General features: G+C 44.1%; 1 long non-coding RNA gene across 3 annotated transcripts in view; it reads right to left on the reverse strand.

Annotated features, from left to right (window-relative positions):
• The window catches only part of LOC147241351 (uncharacterized), a 125489-nt gene that overhangs the window by 19598 nt on the left and 86239 nt on the right, over window positions 1-19652 (reverse strand). The gene's annotated exons all lie outside the window — the stretch shown is intronic.

The raw sequence follows: 19652 nt of genomic DNA on the forward strand, positions 1-19652 counted from the left end.
CATCGCTTCACGGAAGAACGCAGATTAATGAACTGAACTTACCTGAACTGTGGACCTGTTGAACAAATGACAGAAATAAAACATCGCCAAAATGATTCCCTGACTGAGATGCGCCATCTGCATTGCAGAGTGGATAAATGAAATTGGCAATGAGTCAAAGCTCATCTTCTGCTGCCCACATTGAAAGACGTAGCTGGAATGTGACTGTTATAATGAGTTTGAGTCCAGGCTGTAGGTTAAACTTGCATAAAACCCTGTAATGAGAACCTCAGGCTAAATCTGGGACATTCCTTGATAATTAGTGGAAAATGCAGTATTTCAAGGTAGTTGTGGCAATGCTGTGGTTGAGGTCTGATTAGCCTAAGGCACAAAAACAGGTTGGTTATAGTTAGAGGGAGTCATGGTTTGGGAAAACCATGGCCAAGCGTTTCAATAAAGACACCGTCTCCAGAATGACAGGCTGAAAATGTAGCAAATTCACAGTTTTTTCACCAGAGACCCGACTGCAAATTTCCTCAAGTCTGGCTCCTGGACCCCTACAAGGTCACATACGAGATATTGTCCATTCATGCAGGTAGAACGACAAAGCTGGAAAGAATAACCGATGTGCTTCATGGTTGCATTGAGTCACCTGGGTTGAATAATAGTACTTAAATTATAATAGATAGAACATTTAAGACTTTAGTTTCTTGCACAAAACATGCAATCACTCCAAAATATTTCCCACAAATTTCGTGTTTTTCGTCAAACCCCGAGTCATGTGCCTTACAATCAGAAAATATAAGAGATAAGTAAGAAAGAATGAATTCAGACACGTGACTTTTAGCCATCCATTTGGATCTTAAAGGTTTCCAATTAATAGGCTCTTAAATGTGATGACTGACGTCCCGGGTGGAACACTTTGAGGCACTCAGCAGTCATCGTGGGAGCAAAATGACAGCTCACAACAAGGAAAGGCAAACTGTTATTACTCAGGGGAATGAAAGGCTGGCTTTAGGAGGAATAGACAAAGAAAAGAAATCATGAAGTGGCTTTCACTTTCAAAAGGCACCGAGAAACTGAGAAGGACTATGATTAAAAAAAAGGTCTGTCAGACCAGGATTGACAACAAAATCAAACAAGCTGAGAAGTTGATCTTGCCAGCGCAACACAAGTACACAAACAAGGCGCAGTTACAGGAAAATCAACACAATGAATTCAGCTGTGCGGAGAAGTCTTATGAGGCAGGGCTGATAGGTCACGTGGCCGCTCGGAAACCTTTATTAAGCCATCAAAACAGGGTTAAGAGGCTGGCTCGGGCTGAGCAACGTCGAGACTGGACTGCTGAAGGGCAGAAACCAGTGCTGGAGACTGATGAAGCCAAGCCTGACATTTTCAGTTCATTAAGAAGTTTCCACTCAGATCTGTCTCATTTCCAAGTTTATGAACATCTTTGACTTGTAATTTTCAAATTTATCGCATTCACAATTGCAGTGCACTTCAGCCTTATCCCCTAAAATGCTCGGCTGTTCAAAAACTTTTGACTGAAAGTACACCGATGCATAAAAACATGAGGATATAAGCAAGGAGAAAACAAGAGTCATCGCTAATTAGCTGCCTGATAAACACCAGTGTTGGTATGGCAACCAATAAAGCTGCAGAGGCAATGCTTAATGGGAAATATAATCATGGATGGAATGCTTCCATGACAAATTAGATTGCGTGGCTGTCGCATGGCTGTGTGTTGTGTCAACGCGTGTGTGTGTTGTGTAAATGTGTGTGCAGCACACAAAGAGATGAGGAGTCAAGATTCTTTCCCAGCGTGTTGCACATGAAGGGAAATAACACAAGTGTGTATCTTTAGAACCCTTAGAGTTCTGGGGGGGGGGGGGGGGGGGTATCTCATCACTATTACAATGGACATATTTTCCTGAGAGAAAATAAAGATTTAAATAGGCAAAGCAGGACAACAAATAAAAAGTGTATAATTAGGATGCCCTGTCTGTGTATTTTTCAGCAACGAGGCCAACAAAACTTTCCTTCACCTCATTTATCTTGAATAAAATCCCTCCCCAATAATGATAATTGTTCCAAATTGGTGGAAAATTAATCTTGCAACATATCTGCACGAATACATTGTGCTATTATTACCTCATAAGGGAAGTAAAGGAGGGAGTTTACACTTCATCATAATCCAATCAGCTCATTAATTCTCACAAATGTCTTTTATTCCGCTGTTGCAGGGCAACACGTGTGACTGAATCAATAGCGCACTCGTACTCTCAAGATGTGCTGCTGCTGGCATCAAATTATCACAGCGCTCAAATCCTTTAATGTATGTCTGATGAACCGACTGTTTGAAACCAACAAATGATTCGTATCTCAGCAGGTCGATTCGTCTTGTGTTACAGGCATAAACAACATGTTGTTGTCACAATTTAAAGCCCATATTTGCCGATATGGTGGCGGCAGTGGTGGGACTCTCGTTCTGTTCCTTGCTGACTTTATGAGCACTGACAGCATGATGGTTGACAGCGACTGAGACAGTTGGTCTCCTGTTGCAGCCTCACGCACACCAGCAGTCTTTGGTGTGGATGTGGTGGAAAATACACTCACGACAAGGCAAGCTTTGTATGTCCAAATTAAACCATGGAAGAACCATGAAAATATACCATTGATAGATAAGGATAGATAGATAAAGATGGATAGATAGATAGGTATCCATCCATCTTCCTGCAGTTATCCAGGGTCGGGTCGCGGGGGGCAGCGGCCTAAGCAGAGGGACCCAGACTTCCCTCACCCCCGCTACTTCGTCCAGCTCCTCACAGGGAATCCCGAGGCGTTCCCAGGCCACCTGAGAGACATCGTCACTCCAGCGTGTCCTGGGTCTTCCCCAAGGCCTCCTATCATTTGGATGTGCCCTGAACACCTCCCAAGGAAGGTGTCAGGGAGGCATCCTGACCAGATGCACGAGCCACCTCTTTTGACTCCTCTTGATGTGCAGGAGCAGTGGCTCTCCTTGGAGCTCCTCCCCGATGATGGAGCTTCTCACCCCGTCTCCCAGGGAGAGCCTAGCTGCCCTCCGGAGGGAACTCATTTTGGCCGCTTGTACCCGCGATGTCTTCCTTTCGCTCATCACCCGAAGCTCATGACTACAGGTGAGGGTTGGAATGTGGTTCGACAGGTAAATTGAGAGCTTTATCCTTTCGGCTCAGCTCTCCCTCTTCACCACGACGGACCGATGCAGAGTGCGCATCACTGTAGACGCCGCACCATTCCACCCGTCGATCTCACGATCCATCTTTCCCTCACTTGTGAACAAGATCCCCAGGTACTTGAACTCCTCCACCTGGGGCAACGTCTCATCCCCGACCTGAAGGTGGCACTCCCCCCCTTTTCTGGGCGAGAACCATGGACTTGGACTTGGAGGTGCTGATTCCCATGCCGGCCGCTTAACACTCAGATACAAACCAATCCAGTGAGAGCTGAGGGTCACGGCCCAATGAAACCAGCAGGACCACATCTTTTGCAAAAAGCAGATTCCCAACATATACATATACATATATATTCAGTTTATACATATGAGTTGGTTCTTTGTATCAATTGCCTCATGTATCTGATCAGCTTCGTCTGTAGACCTGACTGTGGAGCCAACAACAAACGGGGATTGTTCGATACCACGAACATCCCTACTCAGATTATGATTTCATTTTTTACATTTCATTACATTATTTCCTGCTGGAATCAGCAGGTCAGACTTCTAAAAAAAAAAAAAAAAATCAGAATCGGCCAGAAGACATTAATCATCTACTTTACCTTAAGGACTAAAAGTATTGATCTAAATGTAGAAACATAGACAATAATAAAGAAACTATTACATCTATTCACTATGTATTTTTCAAGGTGCAACATGATCTGAGCTGGCAAACCAGGGGAAACTGAGGAGAAAACGGGGGTGAAAAGAACAATAAAACAAGGTCGGCTCTCCCGACAAGCTAACTGAGCATCCACTCGGGCCCTGCAGCCTCTGTGGAGCCCCCAGACTAATGTATCATTTGCTCAAGTGACTGGCCTGGCAACCCTTCGCATGTACAATGAGTTGGTGCTAATTGTTGCCAGTGTAATGCTAACTAATAACGGTCCTCTACGATGGGGCGATAAGCAATGATCCTCCAGATGGCAACGTATGTTCCCACATAGCAATGAGTGTTTGGCCCAAACGCGGCCCACACCGGTGCTGTGACCGAGTCATCAGTGCCAAAAGCAGGGCCATCTCACAGAGAGTATGAGAAACGACCACGGAGGCCCAGACTGGGGTGGTGGACCCCTCACACAAACACAGCAGGACTTTGCAGCGGAAAGCTCCAGTGCTGCCAGCTGTAAACAGAGGCTGCCCTGAGTTAATTCCCAGTTGTCAGGCGTGAGTCAAGACAGTGATTTATAAAGAGAGATTGTCGCTTCACCTTGACTAGCGAGCTTATTTGAATCCAAACCGACTCAAGCTGAGTTTGACTTTAACCTCAATGGAAGGAAACAAACAGCTGTGTTTTCAGGAGGTCATGGGCCCCACTCATCAGCTGAAAACTGTTCTTACACACCGTAGAACCTTTAAGCTCCCTGTTCCAGGAGAGGAACTCAGGCTAGCAAAGACCTGTACGTTATAAATCGTTTAGGGGTTAATAAGGGTTTTTCCTTTCCACAAAGCTGCTGACATAAAAATTGAACTAGGAACTGGAAGAGATGTTTCCTGAATACGGAACAAGTTTTGATTCATGCCAGTTAGAAGAAAGTGAAGGTCAAAGAATCTCAACATGCGTAAGAACACATTTTTGTCCAAGAAAGTTTCATGAATGAGGCCCCATGTGACCACCAGCATGTGTGCTTATCTCTTTGTCTCATTTTGGTGGAAAGACCAGGAGCATTCGAGACAACAAGTGACTACTTCAAGAGTAGATCCAGATCAAATTGTAGCTCGATCCCAAGAAAATGTTCAAGGCCATTGCCGGATCCTCAGTTTTGATTCCGTGGCTTGAGTAACTTTTTTGGCCTCCAGAAAACTGTCACATGTTCTCCCCAACACCCAAAAATAGGTGTTCAAGCTCCATAACAAAGTGTAGCTTCCCTGGATGGGTGCCGAGCGCTCTCTAGTCTGCCGAGTCAGTGAAACAGCTCAGATTGGACTGTTAAACAGCCACTGTCCAGGAATTGTAAATTCAAGTCCTGAACAGGCTCCGCATGTGAACCATTTCCATAAGAGTTTTCCCTCGCTGCTATTTCATTGTGGCTCCAGATAATCCTTCAAACAAGTACTGAAACAAGTGCAATTTCCATTTTAATATGTATTTACTCATTGGTAGGGGGAAAAAATGTTGTTGTGTTGGAAAAGCTTTTGCAATATGGCATCAAAAGCAGTAAAACCCAGAGATGTGTCACAAAGGGCTTCTTTTGTCATTTTGTGATATAGCAGGGAAAAATGAGGACAGAGGCTGTCATTTTCAGGTAGAGGGGTGTTGAAGCATAGCCTATTCATTTTGACCTACATAGATGGGTCGTCTGGAGCGAGGTTAACGCTCCAGCACCCCTTTCCCAGCGTCATGGGATCATTAGTATCCTTTACTGTAGCTGCGCAGAACTCTTTTGATGCCCCCATCTCCATTGAAGCTAGCACTGGGGGACGACCCATTTTCCAGGGCCTCTTTCAAAGTGGCCATTTCCATTCTGAGGATGACTCCCCCTGTTCTTCTTCTTCCTCCTCTCTCTCTCTCTCTCTCTCTCTCTCTCTCTCTCTCTGGTTGAGTTCGGCCCTGTAGAAATGAGATGAGGAGGAAATTGGAGCGGGGTCAGCGCTGAGCATCTTCGGTGTCGCCGTCATCCCCGCCTGGGAAAGTTCGCCTCAACAATGAGCGAGCCACATTGCAGGGAAATTAGAATATATTCTAACAATGCAGAGCCTCGGTTGGCAGACAAGGTAATAGAAGCAGTGACAGGAAACTGCCGGTTTGGTTTGCCGATGGATCTGTGACAGGAAAGTGGCACCATGTCACTTGATTATCCAGCCTAAAATACAGCACTTAAGTGGGTCTATTCCACTTTACAGTCTGCCTGCCAACATTGTGTTATTCCCAATGAATGCATAACCGCTATTACAGAGCCCAACAGTCACCAAGAGAAATAAAATATGCTTTTTTCCCACAAGATATTAGTTGTTAAGTATCCAGAAATTAATCACAACTTGATCACAAGTTATGTTATGGCCAAAAATTAATCATTTTTATGGGAAAAAGTGAAATTCCACAGGCATTAAGTAATCAATATGCTGGAGCAAGTTTTTTTTTTTTTTTTCCTTTCAATAAACCAAAGTGTAGAAATAAATCTCAGGATTACAAAGTAATAAATGTGTGGGAACAACTTGCATCTTGTGGGCACAAAATGTACATTCTCTCTGCCCCGATGGCCACTCTGGCTCGATGTAAAACACACCATGAAAACAGGCCTTTTTTTTGTCCATGGCGGCACAAAGTATCGATTCATGGGCGATGATACACCCTCGGTGGTGTCTGCATATCCCTGCAGTGTTTACTAGAGTCTCCAGCTACAAATAGAAACATATTTCACCACAAACAACCTCATAGTTCGGGTTCATTCTGATACAAGTTTGTAGTTTCTCCCAGGCTTTTGATTGACTGCGACATTTGAGAATATGGGGCAAAACAAGGCCTTGAAATTTAATAAGCTGCAGCATTTGCATGAATACCAGTGGAGCAGACTGGCCTGGCCTGTCCTTGCTGTATTATGAATGCTGTTGTTGAAAGCAGCGCGGACTCGTACGATCCATTTCTAAACCTATTATCCATTTATTTTTATTGAGAGCAAATGTTAATTTAATTACACATCATCTGAAAATAACCTTTTCTAACCCATCTCCCTGCTACCTTTGCCCTCACAGCTTCTGTTTCTCCACTCTGTATCGCTGCATCGTCCCAGGCTTCTAAGTGCCAGTGTCAGTGCCTCAAATCTTCAGGTTTCTCTTCTCAACAAGGCTCTCAGCTTCACTCCAGTTCTGTCTCCCTCTCTCCTCTGCCATTTCTCCAGCTGACTCAGGGTCCTTTGCAGTTATTCTCTGTTCTTCACAGTCTGTCATTTGAGTTGAAAAAGGCAAACTCTTGCCATCTAATTGCTCCGGTTGCTTGAACAGACCTGTCAAACCACTCCTCCTCTTTTGTCTCCTTTCTCCATCTGATTATGGTTTACCCTGAAAGTACTTGGAGCTATACATTCTAATAGGAATAAATAGCAACGTTTCCCACTCACTGCTGTGGGCTGATGGAGGCAGCCTACACTTCCAAGGCATTACCCTTGAGGTCACAGCGAGTGATTCTGCATTTACTTCCAATGCCAACAATCAGTACTTTTGCAGAAGGTACTGACCTTTAAACAGTTTTATAGTACAGGTGACATTTCAACTTGAGACTGGATGTCTCATTGTGTCTCAGATTAGCAGTTAATGCTAGCTTTGAAAAACTCTCCAATGTTGTTGACACATAGAATACAGCCACTGTCAAAACAGACTGTGTCTGACAGGAACGCACAAAAACTGCAGCAGTTTTTAATGAATTCTTTCCTTCTTTTGCACACAAAAAATGCAATTATGATAACGTGCAAGATGTCCTGTGTACAGGCTAACTGCTACTTGTGTTTTCCACTGATGTCTGGTGCGCAGCAGGGGCGAACCACAGACATAACAATGAATTTAAAGTGGGTTTTTCTTCACGTTTAACTGTTAAGAATTTTTGATGAAGATGCAGGATGACATCTACATCATTGATTCTGGGGATGTCACAGAAACTCCTGTGATCAAACGTGACCTCAACACTGGCTGTGTGTTTACGTGCGCAACATAAACAGGAAAAAAAAAAGTGGATGAGGTCATGGCTGAGAAGACAGATTGACTGTGACATAAATTTAGCAACAGGAGCTGAAGTGAGTTGGAAATAAAGTTTTGCAGGCTACTACTAGCAGCTAAAGTTCAAAACATTTGGTCAATTGAGCACTTTAGCCTGTAGCAGTAAGTAGCCCTGGCTAGCACTAACTTCGTGTACTTTAGTTTATAGCTAGCTTTAGCTAGTCCTATCCAGTTGGTGACACCAACAAGATGCAGCACGTTAGCTAATAGCAGTAGTTACAGCTAGCTAGCCCTATTCAATTGCTGATGTTTTACTGTAGCTTACTGCACAAGCTAGCATTAGCCCCTTGCTACTGCTATAGAGCTAAAGCAGACAACATCCAGTTGGTGGCATTTCCCAGTCAGCTCACACTCATTGGCTAGAATGGAGTTCTGCACAATATTCCATGGCTTGTCCTTTCACTGCTGCAGCACTGCTGCTCAAGGAGATTAGGATTATTTCTGATTCTAATGTCGAGTTTTGGTTCTGTATGAAGGGTCTGTTGGATAACAACGCCCCCACATCTCCACGTGGCTTCTAAAAACCCTTTTCCACTGCTTTAAAAACGTTTGGTTTTCAAAAGCAGAAGCAACAGGAGTCGGTCTAAAATGAATTCAAACTTGGTGCATATAATCATCCTGGGCTGACAAAGAAAGGAGTGCCACTTACAGAAACCCAAATTTATCAGCTGACAATCCAAAGCAAAGTGCCACCGCACCAGCTTTGTGTGACTGACAGGTGATCTGTGCAAAGTGCAGGCATCACAGCGCTGAGCACACAGCAGGAGATAGAAGATAAAAATAACAGCAGAGGCTTGCAGGCTACCTCTACTTCTTCACATACTGTATTCCCAAGTAGTACAAGTCCCCGAAATGGGAGTTCTCATCTCCGGGGCTGACTAATAAAGGTTTTGTAACCATGAAACAAACAAACAGTGGCCTCCTGTTAACTCTGGTCAGTTATACCACAGTGTAGCCTGACATCATATGATCTCCTCCATGTGTCCAATTCTTTGGAAAAACACCCATTTCTCTCTCTTCATTCTAAAGAGTTCACCCTCATTCTCACTGCTCAGCACCTTTGGACTCGGCCTCCCTCGCGCTCCACTCCCATCTCCTCGCATTCCTGCCCTGCCAATGTTGTTCTGACACTCGCCTTCCATTACACCCCCATCAAAGCCCCCGTCTCACCGAGGAGAGGAAGGAAATTATAGCTGCCCCCTTAACCCCCTACTCTCCACCATAGACAGATAGATAGATAAATAGATAGAGAGATAGATAGATAGATGACGGAGGGAACAAGTTTATGTGTCATGTCCAACCCGATTTCTTACAAAAATATGTGGGACAACCACAAACTCTAGTAAAATCCCAGGCCAGCGTCATGGCGTGCTCACCCGATCACTACGAATAACACACGGCCACGTAAACGGCGTTTCAAATGACCTCAAATCGAATAAGGTCACAGCGGGAGCAAGCAATAAATGGAGTAAGAAGTGACGCATCCCAATTTAATTGACGTAAATGAAAAGTGAGAAAAATCCGTACACGTAGGTAGAGGGAGCGATGGATGGGCAGGACACTGGTGTTCACGGCTGCTGAGAGGAGAAAGCTGTTTGAGAGGCTGTTCTGATGGGACGTTGGGGACGGTGGCAGTAGCTACGGTGGCTGTAGCTACGGTGGCTGTAGCTACGGTGGCTGTAGCTACGGTGGCTACTGCTCACTACCATCGCTGCAGTGGGTTTTTTGTGCTGACTATGCTACAAATGTTTCGTAAAAGAGAATCGAAACACACAACTCGTCTTAGAAACAACAACAACAAAAATTCCAGTTGTATTTCAGAGAACATCATTAATGTTGTGAAACTCTTGAATCGCCCACTGAAAAGTGCGTTTGTGGTTGTTGGTATCAACCGCCACCTCAATCTGCGTCACGACGTGTGTTCTAAAAACCCACCGTACGTCACATGACATTGTTCAACCAGAGGAGCACCGCCACATATAGTCCTGATTGTTTACGTGTTGTCGCCATCGTCACCGATGGAATGCAGCGGCAGGGAATCATGGGTCGTCTCTAACATTATTCTAATATTACATTCTAACATTCTTTCTGATGCCACCAGACTCCACAGAGACCCAGACGGCTGGCAAACTCGGATTGCCTTCTATTTTTGGAGCTCGCCAAAATGACCTCTAATTGGATTGTTTTATCAAAGCATCAGGATATACTGTAGGTGGGAGGAGGGAAACAGAAAAAGAGAGGGAGGACAGAGAGAAACTGTATAAAGAAAAAGACGCAGCGAGGACTTCTGTGCAACGGATGTCAATGCCCGTGTGCAGATGCAGTTAAATAAAGCTCGTCAATGACAGACGGGATGATGAAAGCCCTTTTGCCAGCCACAGACTTGAGCGGCTGACCGCAGAGAGGCATTGGTGGAACCTTCTCCATATGGACGCCATGTGCTTGTGGGCTGGAGTCGTGACAAACTCTGTAGTATTAAATAATGAACGTTACAGTCACATGTTGAGGGGTGCACATAATGTTTGGAATTAATGAAAGGCCCCGGAAAAAGCACGAGATGGCTTTTCAATGTACAACAGCCATTGTTGGAGGTACAGACAGTCCTCCTCCAGCTGCAGCCAACAGTACAAGGCCCTTGACATTGTCCAGGAGTCAGAGCAAGATTAGGAAAAAATGGTGAAATTTAACATAAATCAAATCCCGTTCAGTGGAGCTGGAGAGCTCAGCTGCTCTGCGGGAAGTTTTAGAAATATTCCTTTCATTCTGCACAAGGGCGCCCATAATTCAGCGCTGCTCCTCGAGCCACTCCATGGTAGGATTCCACAAACACAGCTTGCTCCTTTATTATTGCTGAAGAAGTGCAGAGCAAGTGAGGGAAGCCATGCGGAGGAGGGAAGGAGCTGATCAGTTTATCAGAATACCAAAGAAGTATTGCATGTATCCCTGACACACAGTAACACTCACCCCGCCGCGTACTCAATGCGACCATGCAAGATATCTGACACCTCCCTCACACTCCCGCTACCTCTTCCTCTCTGTGTGCAGAACTTGTGAGACGCTGTTAATTATATGCTGTGGTAGGTTAGACGTGTTTGTGTAATTACGCTCTTTTGTATTCAGAAATCAAACCCGAGTGGGGTTTGGAGAAGTTCATCAAAAAGACCTATTTGTTTTCAAAACAGCAGTGGTGGGTCTGTTGCCGACTGGCTCTTTCTTCTAGCTGTGGAAACAGATTTGGGGAATATTTTCGATGGGTTTTTAAAACAGAGCCACAGATGTCTGTTTTTTTTTTATTGTTTTAAGGAATCATAATTAACCAGCAGAGTGACCGGGGATTCTGCGTGGATTGTTTTTGCTGGTCTTGTTCACATTTCACATTTTAAGCTGCTGTTCTTGCGACCAAACCTGAGTGTTTAGAGAGACATCAGGACGTTTCCAGCAAGACATCCAGACAATTTCAGCCATTGTTTTGGCAACAAAATGGGCGTCCTAGACATTTTCAGCCGTTGCTCCGGGGAATAAAGCTAATCTCCGTAGCAGGACAGAACATTTTCAGCAGCTGTTCTGGTGACAAAATCAGATGTTTTGGGCGAAACATTTGGGCATTTTTGGGCAAAATGGTGACAATATCACAAAAGAGTGTTCTAAGCTAGAAGTCAGGACATTTTCAGGTATTTTTGCGATAAAACAGAAAACTGCGGTGTTTATTGGAACAAACCCCAAATAATTATGCCTAACACTCTGGGTAGATACGCCAACGCTTCATGAGAAGACATTGCCCAGTACTGTGATGGAAAACCTCTTATTCGTCTGCTGTAGCAGGGAAGTATCACAAGCTGTGTTGCTGTGTCACTTTTGCCTTTTCCAATGAATCGCTGTCCCTGATAGAAAAGGTTCAAAACATGCCCCTAAATCTCACCTAGCGGGTTATCTGTCCCCGTTATCTAATATGATCTAATCTCCAGCTTTTCCTCCTCTGGCAGGGGACACATGGGCAGACAGCTAAACATGTCAGGGATATTGGATGCGTTATGGTGGTGTTTGCTAGAGGTGTCTTCCTTAACTTTGCCTCAGACTCTGATGAGCTGAGGGACCGGTATTCCCCGGGTGATTCAGCCCCAGATTAACTCTGCTGATTCCCAGCATGTCATTTCCATGGGTGTGTGTTTAGCACCAGAAACCTCACAGAAGGATTGAGAAGTTTTCTTTGTGCAAGCTTGTTTTGTCATGCTTTATTCCTTAAAATTGTGTTGCTCTACGTTCTTTTTTTCTTCCCAATGCAATCTTGTTTCTTTCTATTTTTTTTTGGTTCAAAGTTGGAGAAATGAGAGGTTCCACGGGTAATCGTACTAAAACAAGGATGCAACAGTGTAATATTCTATCAGAGGAACAGAGATAGAAACGCTGCTTTGAATCACTGGTCTCAATTATCTGCTGAACAGAGTCGGCACTTTCATGTTTTTTTGTTGAGGGATGTCGGCAAATTGTGGAGTACTCTCAGTTCATTTTGCACTTCAAATTTTTTTTGTTAAAGGAAAGAAAAAAAGAACCATCTTCAGGCAGCTAAAATGAAAATAAAAGTGAAAGCAGATGTGATTTTGTGGGAGGCTAAAAGAAGGCCAACAAGCCTTTAATTTGGGATTTTCTGTGATATTGAGGAAAACGGCGTACTGTCACATTTTAAAGGGTTTGATTTTCAATTTAATATTTCTAGATTTATATTGGTGATTGACACACGCAGGTCTACAGAAGTACTCGTCAGAGAGTATGACAGAAATATATGCGCCGACTTCATTTAGCCTCCTCCACACGGTGAGATTTTTGCAGTCCCATGCTCACTGTGACATGGATCTAATAATCTCAGGTAGGACCATCAATAACACCGGAGCATCATCATCCATTGCATTTACACAGCGTCCAGTTGCCACAGCGATGATGAACAACAGTTACAACGCCTAATCACAACAAACTTACAAAAATAGAGCAGGTCTAGAACCACAATCTTGATGTAGACCACAGAGAACCCAACGGTTCTCCTCCGTGACTGCGAAACAATGTAACGCTGCTTTTGAACAGGCAGAAATGTTGCACTTTCAGCCGTTTATTGAGGTTGTAAGAGACGGAAAAGGTGTCACACCATTGTCGTCATGTTACAATACTAGTTACTGTAACACCTACGAAAAAGATTTCTCGAGACATATAGCTGACATTACAAAGGGGGAAAAAAAAGATTTATTTCCAACATTTTTGCTATGGTGGGGTGTCGACGTGAAATCAGAAGAATTCAATAACAAAAGAGTCCAGGAGTCCAAGAGTTCTTAGTCCTCCTCTTCAGGTGTAGAAACGGGGTGGTAAAAACATTGGAGACGCAGCAATAGAGTTTGATCCAGTGAAATCCAAGGAGTTTCCATATATATCCTGCATTAAACCTTTCATATTGTCTTGGAAATGACCCAAATTAAGATGTTTTAACTCAACTTAACAATAAAATTTGTTTGTTTTTTTTCCCATTAATTGTATTTCTTTAGCTAGGATAATTTGGGAGCATAATTGAGGACAGCACCGACAACACAAAGTGACTGTATGTCATGATTGCTGCATGAGTGAAGAGTGCACATCAGTCTAATCTGGATGAAACTCTCTCTGACCTTCTATCAATCCCACATCTCCCTCTCATCCTCCCAACCTCTTGGTTTGTTAATTAGCTTGCTTGCTACCTCCCCGAGGTGAACACAAATCTGTCTTTGCTTTAGCTTCACAGCATCCTAGAACTCCACCGGGAGCCTCGACGCATCTCCTGCTGCATTCACTCACGCTCGGATACTGGAGCTTCACTCTCCAGGAGCCGCCCCTGAGTGACCTCTCTGGTCTTAAACAACACAAAGTCCGAGTCATCACGGGACAACTCCTGAACACTAAGCTGTGGTAACAAAAGATCATAAACGCTTGTGTGATTAATTATTCATAGCAACCTGATGGCTTGTTTCTAGATCAGAAATACGATATTTCACATCAATTACCAGCCAATCCCTCCTGAGCCTCGGCAGGATCATTTATACGCTCCAAATTTATTTATTTTGCTTGTTTCGGTTCACGCCGGCCGATTACAAGCAAACAGAGCTTCTAAACAAATCAGCTTGTTATCTGGACGGCGTTCTGCTAACCTGTCATCCTGCCAGGTGGTGATTGGACCAGATCCGAGTCTAGTCCTCGTAAATTCAGCAAAGCAGCAGGACGGACCTGTCTGAGCTCTTTGCTGTAATTTACCACCTCTGAGGGTTAACTCTTCGGATGCATGCTAAATGTGATTGCTTCACCGCGATACACCCATAAAGATAAACCCCCCCACAGCTGGTCCAGGGCGAGAGACTGTTCCTCCGAGCCTCTGATGGATGGCTGGCATTATTTTTATCACTGTAACATAATCAGCCTATGTGGCCTCTGTCTTTGTGTTGTGTAAGCTGTGGTAACTAAAAATACAGCCATGTAATATTTCATACTGTGTGTGTGCAATCTATCATGTGAAATTGGAGGTGAAAGATCATTTACTGTATTAAATATGCATGACTTATTGGGGATCCACCACACACAGGCATCAATCATGTCTCATGCAAGCAGAAGGCTGCATCCACAGCCACAATAACTCTCAGTCATTTATGATAATATGAAGGTGAAACTGCAACTTTTTGTGTGGACTTGTAGATCAGACAGATAGATGGTATCTGCAGGTGAAAAACGGCTTTTTGTTCTTCTAAGTGCCATTTGATAAGCCGCTCAAAATGCATGAAAATGCATCATGAATTTAGGCTGATTTAAGACCCCTTCCCCCGCTGCTAAACCTTAGAAGGCGTACCTAGAGGCTGGAACAAATAAATTATGAAATGACTGCTGTTTTTTTTCTGATCCAGATAAAGCAGATATTAAATTCTTCCCAAATTAGTGGCAGATGTATAATTCAGTAGGTGGTGAACATCAGCTGGGCTGAAAGCAGGCACTAATGAGATGTGGGCAAACTGCATCGGAGGTAACTGCCCTCCTCTGTCTCCCTTTGTCCCTCATTCTATCTCTCTCTCTCTCTTTAATGTCTTCCTCTCTGATTTTTGGCTGAATCAACCACCCCGTGACACCCATAAACACAAATTTGCTGTCGGCCTGCCTTGCACACAGGACAGAATAGGATGCCGAACACATGGCATAGCACAACAGAGAGAGGCTTCATCAGAAACACAGCCAAACTTGCTGCAGCAGACATTTCTCTCAGAATCCTCGCTCCTCCCCGAGTTACCAGATTAACTGAAAATGACTCTCAGACCTTGCGTGTTGCTTCAGCACATATAACGAGGCTCCCTGCACCACTGAAGGAAATGTGGTTGAATGGTTTCTGTGTCCTTGTGGAGTTCGGGTGGTGCAAGATCCTCTATTACACATGGCGCTGACTGTAGATAGAAACCCTTCACAAATCCCCCGGTATGCTGAATAAATATTTGTATTATGTGGACTTAACGAACATGACAACTTTTGGGAAATATGGTCATTGTTCATCCCCATAGATCCAGACAGGAGGACAGAAACCCTTATCTCCTCTGAAGGCACATCAGGGAGCTCATACCTGCGCTAATTACCTTAGCATAATGAATGGTAGTGGGTACAAATTGTTAGCATAGGTCTGTCAACAAATCAAAGGGAATTTTCTCCCACATGGGCCTTAGCCTGCCCATCATCACGTGTGGACACATTGTAGTGTTAGCATCAGACACGTAGCCAGAACTACTTTCGTGAATGGGTGCAGTGATTTGCACCTCCAAAGCTCCACTGGAACTTGGGTCAACAGACCCAAACGTTTGTTGAGGACTAGAAGAGTGAGGAGGATTACTGCTGGATGCTCAGACTTCCCAGCCACCCCCCATTCATTGTGCTAAGCTAACTAGAGTGGGTCTCAACTCCAGCATACAGAGGAGAGGTTTATCTAACTTCCTGTCTGGCTCCAGAGTCATCAGCAAATAAGTGTATTTCCCAAAAAGTCGGCGTGTTCCTTTAAACACACTCAGAGCTTTAACATCTCCCCCAACAATAGATGAAACTGTTCTTCCCAAAGAAACATTTTTAGAAGCTCATTAACAGCCTGCATTACCATCTGAAAATAATGTGGGTTTGTTCAACACGTACAGTATGACTACACACTTTTGTGTAAGGTTTTGCTTCCTAAGGCACCGTTACATAAGCACTTAACTGCAGCTACAAAGTTTTTAACTGCTTTTTTGAGGGCTTTAAAACTTTAGCTTTTTTTTTTTTCACGGGTTGCAATGCATGAGAAAGGAACATGTTGGGAACCAGGCAAAGGGGATTGGTTCCTTCAGCCAGCAGCACAAAGGTGGGGTCACTGCTGTTGCTGGATTCCAAAGACGGGACTGAGATTTGGGCTGCTGAGGCAGGAAAAGCCCTCAACTGCTGCCACGAAATGAGATTTCCCAACTCTGTTAGAGATATAAAAACTGTTGGTGGAACTGGCTTCATTTGTGTTCCCACTGGAGGAAGAAGAGACGACTGTTCTTTCTTTTTTTGAGGAAACATTTTACGTCTCAATTCAAGGTTGGTTCAGCTCCTTCCTGTGTAGAAGAGCTGATGGTCTCAGGCCATAATCTTGCTGACACGATCAAACCTCACGCTCCATTTGGAGGGGAGGCAGCTCATATTCTCCTTTGTTTTCTCTTTTCCAAGCACAAGACGGCGAGCGTAACGCTTTGATGCAATCTGATGCAGCCGTAACGCATTTTCAGGACTGATTCCAGCGTCTCTCTATTACAGAACTAAAGTGAAAGTAAAACTTCTCAGATGTACACTAGCAAACACGGTAAGCTTCTTGTTGACAGTGTGGACTCATTCATCTCTGCCCACTGTGCCTAACATAATAATGAGTCGCACTCAAACAAGGCTGAAAAATAAAACTGTGAAATAAAAGTGATAATTATCCCAATATTAGATTATCATCATGTTCCCAGAGCCCAGCATTAAGACGAGTTGTAAGGAACAGTATGATTGTTGAAACTACATAAATAAGACTTAAGCTTTAATTAGGAGTACGTCTGGTGAATTGCGCAGGATCTCTTATAACATGTAATCATCTGCTGTTGGTGTTTATTTGGATCAATAGTTTTATATTAACGTGTGGATTGACAGGAGGCGAACACAAATCCTTGATTTCCATGTATGGCATCATTAACTGCCATCTTAAACGTGTAAAAGTGTGTAACAAACAACACATCTAAAGATGCAATTATCAACAGACCGCCAGGCTCGGCGAATCTGGTCGTAGAGACTCGAGGAGATTTGAAAAGTTGTCATCAACTTCTTATCCACTCGTCCAGCGGGGCTCTGTTCCCATAACAAAATCACCTCAGCATGGGAAGAGAAAACAGACATTTTCGCTGGTTGTTGATGTCCGTCAAGTGAGAAAAGTTCAGCTGTGGCCAGCTCTTGTCGGCCAACAAGCTTGTTGACTGTCCACATGTCAGCCAGGGGTCCCCGGTCTGTCCGCTCTACAGGAACACCTCGACTTGTTGTTCACAGTGCTCTCAGAGCAGAGTCACAGCTGAAGGAGAGCCACTTCACTATTTGGAATTGTTCAAAATTTAATCAAAACCCACTATGAATATCAATTATTTCATCAGTTAATCAGGGAAAACGCACAGGGAATCGTACTTTCGCACCGAGCACCATCGCCTCACACATCATTTCCAGTCTGAACCTGAAACCTGTTTGATTCATTTCTTACAGGAGGAGAAAACCTCCGCCCAAAGTGAGAGAGTGGGAAGGGCGGCCGATGGCTGCTGCCAACCAAGCACAACAAAACATATTAACAATTAAATTCAGCAACTGTTGCAGGAATGATCACCTTAGGGGACCATATGGGTCCACAAGGAGGAGGCAGCTGGGAAGCTTAACTAAGTACATTTACTCAAGTACTGTACTCAGATGAATATTTAAGTACCTCTACTTTCTTCTTTTCACATTCAGCAACTTTAGGGTTTGATGCACCTCCACACGTTTGACTTCCCTGGGTCTTTCTGGCACCTCTGTTCCTGCTTACACCCACTAAAAACTCAGTGCCCTCCAGGCCTGCAACCTTGTCCTCAACTATCCTCCGACCCCTGAGACTTCCGGCCCTGCACCCCAGCCCTCTTTATTGCTCTCACCTCCAGACTCCTCTGATCCCCCTTCACCCTCTGGCCCCAATCCTTTCAAGTGTCAAAGGGCAGAAAATATTGATAGTGAATTGGGAAGGCTGTGCTGAAAGCTAAAGATCCTATTTTAATCTAATTATAACATACAAACACAGCCCCCCCCCCAAAAAGTGCCTTTTTAAACTTTTTGAACAAGTCAGGGTGCAAGATGGTTGCAACACGAACGCAGCATCAGGTGAAAAGATTCATGGTTGTTGGTCAATCATGTGTCAATAACGGGGAGTGTGAGCGCCATCACCAGTTAGAACCATGCGATTACAAAAAAAAACAAAAAAACACTTAGATGAAGGGGTTGGCTAGCGGTTAGCCACCAAGCTAACCACATCGAGCTGCAGATTCGCTCGCTCACTTGCCCTCTGCACGTCTTACCCTCCGAGCTAAAGGAGTTCCCTGGCTCATACTGGTGAGCCAATCTCCTGTAAACTGGTGATGGGGATCTTTACACATGTAATGTGGTTGTCAAACCTATGGATGCATCTCATTTCAGTGACAAGCCGCCCCCTTTAAGGCCCCCTGGGCAAGAAAAACACTTAACCACACTCCTGTATTCCCTCGACCATGAACGCGGGGAAGCCTACACCTATGCCTTTGCACTCGGGAGCATCCTGTTTCAGTTCATTCTGTTCTGACTAATTATTATGCGCGTTGATTTTAGGAAATGGTCCTGTGTTTTTTTAAGCCCTATCTAAGATGATTTCCTGTCACGACCGACATTTAAGTTTTCTGGATCTGAATCCGTTAGACAGGAGTTCATTTCTACATGGGCTGATTTCCTTTTCAGTAGTCACTGTGGTATCTAATCTGCTATTGAGCTTCATGCCAATTCACAGGTATTAGAACCGCATCCCAACTCCAAACAGCCCTGTATTCTCTCATAGGCCTCGTTCTCACTGCAATTAAACAGATTGGTTTCTCAAACCTGATCTCTTTTTTTGTTACTGCGCTGTTATTAGCAAGTGATGGCATCAGATCTTTCGTGCCAAGACATCCCTAACCCGACTACAAGACACACACTTCGGTCAATTTCCATGGACAAACAGCAAAAGACACTTGGAAACCCTGTTTGAGCGTCCAGAATGAGATGTATCTGTAAAACTCTGATACCCGTCGGATTTCATCCACCTTCAAATGTAGTTTGGATCAGATTTCATGCGTTTTTTTTGGCTGCTCAGACTGTCAAAAATTAATCTGGATCCAACAAAACTCAGATTTGGGCTGGCAGCTTAAAAAAGAGCCAAACTGCCCTTAAACCGCTCCCTCGCCAAAAAAAACCCACTCTGATTATGAGAGTTGGTTAAATGACTAAACTAAAAATGTACACAACTCTCCACTTAGATCATCTTCAGCATGTTGATGCATCAGGTTCTTGCAGAGGTAATATTCACACAGTTTATTACAACCGCTGAACAAAATAAGAAACCCGAGTCAGACTGGGACTTTCCTGACAGTAACATTCTGAAAACAATTAG

The sequence above is a fragment of the Aulostomus chinensis genome, chromosome 21 (genome assembly GCF_037954235.1).
Source record: "Aulostomus chinensis isolate RoL2024-O1b breed Wild chromosome 21, RoL_Achi_v1.0, whole genome shotgun sequence".
Taxonomy (NCBI): domain Eukaryota; kingdom Metazoa; phylum Chordata; class Actinopteri; order Syngnathiformes; family Aulostomidae; genus Aulostomus; species Aulostomus chinensis.